The 6241-nt window shown below is 40.1% G+C and overlaps 1 non-coding gene across 1 annotated transcript; it reads left to right on the top strand.

Moving 5' to 3' along the window:
- The first annotated feature begins 2383 nt into the window (after positions 1 to 2383).
- LOC131241605 (small nucleolar RNA R71) lies at positions 2384 to 2490 on the top strand. Its single transcript, XR_009169166.1, has one exon. It is a non-coding gene; the product is annotated as a small nucleolar RNA R71 (small nucleolar RNA).
- Positions 2491 to 6241: the final 3751 nt, after the last annotated feature.

The raw sequence follows: 6241 nt of genomic DNA, 5'->3' as shown, positions 1-6241 counted from the left end.
AAAGAACTAGGAAAAAGCATAAAATAAAAGACTGGGTTGCCTCCCATGAGCGCTAAGTTTAACGTCTTCAGCCAGACAAGAACGGACCATGAATGAAATAATCTTTATAACCAGGGTCCGCCAAGGAAATTACCTCAACACTTTCATTAACCGATCCCAGATAAGTGATGTGAGTTCCCATGAACTGTGCTATCTGAAATAAGGCAACTGACACTGTCGTCAAATAATTTAAGGACTTCTGCTCGAACGACTTCTTCTATGTTAGGATCACGCTTCCTTTGCATGTTATGTGATATTACCACAACATGATTCATCCATACAGTGGGGCATACTCCCTGGATTTTTTCTATCTTCCGTTCAATTGCTGCCTTATATGCTCTAAGAACATTAAGCAGCCTGCTCGCCTTTGTCTTCTCAGAGTTACAAACTGTGCTGTCAGGAAGAGTCTCAGAGGGATGAAGAGGTTCCACTTTCGCTCTCCATTTTTCAGTCTCCAATATAGGAGTAGAGTCGAGCAATGCATTGACTTCATGGATGGGACTATCAATGTCAAAATCCATGCCCAATTGTGCTAAGCAGGTCTCAAGAGGATCTTCAAAAGATGTACGGAAGGAGTCCTGCACAAGGCTCTCGATCATGTCCACTTCAAATATGTCATCCAAATTTGAGGGTTGTTGTCCTGCATTAAAAACATTGAGTTTAATATTCATGTTACCAAAGGACAATTTCATAACTCCATTCCTGCAATTGATAATAGCATTAGATGTGGCCAAAAATGGACGACCCAAAATGACTGGGATCTGACTATGAAGATTCTGGACAGGCTGAGTATCTATAACTATGAAATCCACTGGAAAATAAAATTTATCAACCTGGATTAACACATCTTCAATAACACCCCGGGGCACCTTGACAGATCTATCAGCTAGTTGTAATGTTACCTTAGTCGGTTTCAACTCACCAAGTCCTAGTTGCTCATAAATCGAATATGGTAACAAATTGACACTCGCCCCTAAATCAAGTAATGCCTTCCCGATCTTATGATCTCCTATGCCACAAGAAATGGTGGGAGCTCCTGGATCCCTAAATTTAAGAGGGGTGTTATGTTGAATTATGGAGCTGAGCTGCTCTGCAAGGAAGACTTTCTTATGAACATTCTGCTTACGCTTTTGAGTGCATAAATCTTTAAGAAACTTAGCCTAAGCAGGGACTTGCTTGATAGCGTCAAGCAACGGGATGTTGACTTGGACTTTTTGAAACACATCCAAGATTTCATCAAAGTTATTTCTTTTCTTTATTGGTGCCAGACGTTGAGGAAAGGGTGCTTTGGGCACATAAGGTAGCACATTAGTGGCTCTTGGAGAGTCAGAGAGCTTTTGGACTTTGGATGCATTGGTATGGCTCTCTGCTTCATCTTGATCTTCTGTTTTAGAATTTGATTCATCCCCAGGCATCTCTATTCTGTTATCAATCTGCTTGCCTGACCTAAGGGTAGTGATCGATTTGGCCTGTTCATGATATTGCCCTTGGTTGGAATTAAAGCCAATCTCATACTGTCCCTTTGGATTAGCCTCAGGTTGGCTAGGGAACTTGCCCTTCTCTCTCTCACTCAATGTGGCAGCTAGTTGACCCATTTGTACTTCCAGCTTGGCAATGGATTGTGCATTTGCATGTAAGCTTTGCTGGTTGGCCAGTAAGGTTTGTTGGGTGTCTTTTTGGAATTGGAGAGAACTCTGCATGAAAAGATGGAGTGTATCCTCAAGAGATGGTTTCCTTAATTGTGTAGGCAGTTGTTGATATTGTGGAAACTATTGAGGTTGTTGACTGCCAACTTGGAGGTGCGGTTGCATAGGAGGATTTCCAGATGGTCCTCCTTGTTGTGGTCCTTTTGCCCAAGAGAAATTTGGATGTCTAGCCCACCCTGGGTTGTATGTGTTCGAGTAAGGATCATTCCCAGATTTTTGAAAAGTGTTCATAGCATGAACTTGTTCAGAGAGAAGTTCTGGGAATGTTGCACCAGATGGACAAGACTGCATAGGATGGGCAGGACTAGAACATGTAGCATATGCCTCGACTTGAGCTGTTTGTGGTGGTCCACTATTTAATACCAGAGCATCAACTTTCTTTGTCAGGTTATCAAGCTTGGCGCTCAGCTCTGGCATGACTCCTATCTCATATATACCACCTCTCTTTTGTGGTTGGGGACTTCTGTCACCTCTATTTGAATAATCCCATTGCTGGGAATTTTCGCACAAGGTTTCAAAGAAGTTCCACGCTTCGACATCACTTTTGGTCATGAATGACCCTCCACTGGTGGCATCAACCATGCGACGGTTTTGGGGTCAGGCCGTCATAGAAGTATTGAACTTGTTGCCACTTCTCAAAACCATGGTGAGGACATTTAAGAAGCAAGTCCTTCCATCTTTCCCAACATTCATGAAAGTGCTCGCCCTCTTTTTGTGTGAAGTTAGTAATTTCTCTACGGAGGGCATTGGTTTTGTGAACGGGGAAGAACTTGTTTAAGAACTTCTTAGACAGTTGGTCCCATATAGTGATAGATCCAACTTCTAGAGAATTCAACCATGCTTTCGCCTTATCCTTCAAAGAAAAAGGAAACAGGCGTAGGCGGATCGAATCGTCTGAGAAGTTTTGGAACTTAAAGGTGGAGCAAATGTTTAAGAATTCTTTCACATGATGATATGGGTCCTCCTTGTCCAATCCATAAAAGGATGGCAACAATTGTATGACTCCAGGTTTAAGTTCAAAGTGTGCTGCCGTAGTGGTTGGCAATACTATGCATGAAGGCGCATTAAATTGGACAGGAGCTGAATAATCTTTGAGAGCTTTAACTTCAGTCTCATTCGCCATTTCAACAGGATTATTTCTCAATCTTTCACGAATTGTTCTTTCAATCTCAGGATCAAACGGTGCTAGTTCTATATTCAGAGATCTACGTCCTAGCATAAACTATGTTATTAATATAAGAAAGAAAACTAAACTAAGATGCAACCTAAGATGAATAAAACTAAAGGAAAAAGTTATGAATTCCTAAAAATAAGAGAAAGCTATGTAAACGAGAATTGGAAAGAAGAACCCGAGAAAAGGAGATGATGAATGTCTGAAGATTTGAGAGCTCCTCCTTTTGAAGACAATGTTATTTAGCAGCTTCCTTCCTTAATTCCTGTAAACAAAAAGAAAACAAAAATAAATTAAATTTACTAAAATGATGCTGGGAAAAAAAAATCCTAAGCAACGGTTAATTTTAAAAAAAAAAGAAAGTTTGTAATCTTAGAAATAAAAACTAAGTTAGTTTCTAAAAAGGGAAAAAATTTCTAAAACTAGAAAATAGAAAGTTACTTGAAAGAAGAATCAGAATCTAGAATTGGAAAATAGGAAATTTCTAAAAATAAAATAAAATAGCCTAGAAATAGAAACTTTCTAAAAAAATAAAACCTTAATTCTAAAAATAGAAATTAGAAAGAAAAAAAATAGAAAATTTGGAAAGAGATTACCAAATTAGTAGTTTATGTCAGGTCCCTACAAAACAGGCAATAGGTTAGTTTCTAAAAAAAAAAAAAATTTAACCGAAAGTTAGTAAAAAACCTAAGACTATGAATTATGATAAGAGAGAATCTTAAATCCAATTGGACTGAAACAGTCCCCGGCAACGGCGCCAAAAACTTGAAGTTTTATTTAAACCAACACGATTTAAATGATATTTAAACTCGCAAGTATACGAATCAGATGCAGATACGGTACGTATTACGAGATCGTTCCCACGAGGACTGGTCGTCACAATTCAAATATACGATTCTCCTTAACTAATCCAACAAATAATGGAATGAATTACTAAGCACAATTTTATGGAAAAAAAATAAATTAATTAAGAATAGGGAAGAAAATTCAATCAGAGAGAAGGCACTAGGACTTTCGAATCCACCCCTAATTATCCTAACCCTTGTTTTGTCTGTTGATTCACCTTGATCTAGATTGATACCACTTAAATAGAGAAAGCACAATCTGTGTCCTTAATCGGGCATACAAACTGTCTAATTCCTTTAAGCAATGCCATGAATGACATATCCCATGTCCTTTGGTCGGGCACATGGAATGTACATTCATTAAGGCACCCTGTTTCTTCCTCTATAGGAAACTTGTTCTTGATCAGACACAAGCACCTATAATAAGCATCCAAACAACATCCATATATATACTTTAATCAAATTCATAGATGGAGAAGTATAGAATTTAAACCCATAAAGCCCACTTAGAGAAAGAAACAAATTAATTGAAATTCAAAGTAAATCAACCAACACAAGAGCTGATCAAATTAAGGGCTTCATCTCAGCCCTAGCTGAGAGATTAGTGACCCATAAAATCCATAAAAAATATTAAATAAAATTCATAAAAAAACATCAAACCAAACAATCTCTCTCTCTCTTCTTTCTTCTCTTTCTTCTCTTTCTTCTCTCCCTTGCTCCAGATCTGGAATCCCCTGGTTCTGAATGACTTTCCCACGTCCAAAACTCCCCTTTTATAGCTGCTGGATGGCTGGGGTCGGTGGCAGAGTCGTAGAAGGACTCGAAGTGCAATTTTTCGCAGCCGTGATCGGTGGGCCCCACTGAGGTATTTTCTGGAAAATCCACCCCGTCCATTGGATTCAGGATGAAATTTCAATCAAGAATGGGTGGTCTTGAATGTCCATTGACACGGCCTAGAGAAGAAAATACAAAAAGATCAGTTTTGAACGTCGCCGGGTAGCCCTTTTGTGGCCTCTGTATCACGCACGTGTGCACGCATGAGAGAAGAATATTAGCATGGTTTTGAAGCTCTCGAACCACTCTACAAGATGGACGGCTCGGATCGGCCGTACGGGTGACGTACGGGGCCCACAATCCTTCGCAAAAACGGCCAGCGGTCGTCCGTTATGCGGACGCGAAACCAACTTCCGTGGCAATGGTGGGACCCATTTTGATAATTATTTCAATAATCCACTCCGTCCATTGCATGGAGGATGAAAAAATGGCTAGGAATGCCCAATTTCGAGTTAGAGTTGCTGTGGCCCACGGAGTTTTGAACTCACCGTCCGTTTTGCGTTTTTCAGCGGTCAACGTCCGTACACATGCATGGAACCAAACGGACATCTAGGCGATGGTTATAACTGCCCCAGGAAGCGGATGGACGGTTTGGATTGTCCATTTGGACACTAGGTGGGCCCCAGAACCGACGACCGCGGTCGGCTTGCGGAGACGCTGGAAACGGCAACTGCCGTATTTAAAAAAGAAAGTCGGGTCAGCGCTGCTGACCGACTTAAGTCCGTTCGGTGCTCAGGCAGTGCACATGTGCACTGTGTACACATGCTATAGATATGGGTCCACTATGATGATTTCGAGAAATCTACAGCATCCATCCTCTTTATCATGGTAATTTAGCCGTCAATACCAAGGTTGAGGCAGTTCCAAATATCAGGTGGGCCTCAAATTGGAGATTAATAGGCTGATCTGTCCGTTGGACCACTTTCCGAGATCTTCAATGGCTGAAATTTAATATGTACGGTTAATTTACGGCCCTCATCTCATGTATGAAGTTTCAGACTGATCGGATAGCGGGAACCATGTGATCTTGCATTCTGGACCCTTTTCGGGCCCCTTTGGCTTGCTTTCCTCAGATCCCAGGCGTGTAAAATCTTCATTATTGGTTCTCTGGAGTCCATCCCGTGCTCTGGAGACTTTGGATCATGAAATCCATGCCTTTAACACCAATTTTCAATTAACGCTCCTAACTTCATCCTGTAACAAAAATACAATTAAAATACTCCATTAAGCATTATCATATACGTAAAATCTGGTAATGATTAGGGTCTAATATGCAATATTCAACCCTGATCATCAACCCACATGGTTGTATGGTTGGATGACCTACATTGAAACTTGATGCTGCAGGACATGCCTCAACAATTGAAAGTGAGGCTTCTAGAAGAGGTGGGAGAGCACGATAGAGAACGGATTGTCTGTAAGCACGATATTTTCATGCCTTAGATTGTGTCATGAGTTTCTTGGGTTTGAAACTATTGATATATGGTTTTTTATTTGATTTCTTTGTTGATATATATGTAGATGTGATCTTTTATATTTTATTTTTAAGTTTACGACTTCCTGGCTATTTGTATGATGTTTTTGTTTATATGAATGAATATTCCTTTGACATTGTTTATTGATTTTATAATGTGATAGAAACTAGG

This window comes from Magnolia sinica, chromosome 3 (assembly GCF_029962835.1).
Source record: "Magnolia sinica isolate HGM2019 chromosome 3, MsV1, whole genome shotgun sequence".
Classification (NCBI taxonomy): domain Eukaryota; kingdom Viridiplantae; phylum Streptophyta; class Magnoliopsida; order Magnoliales; family Magnoliaceae; genus Magnolia; species Magnolia sinica.
This window is presented reverse-complemented; position numbering and strand designations above follow the sequence as displayed.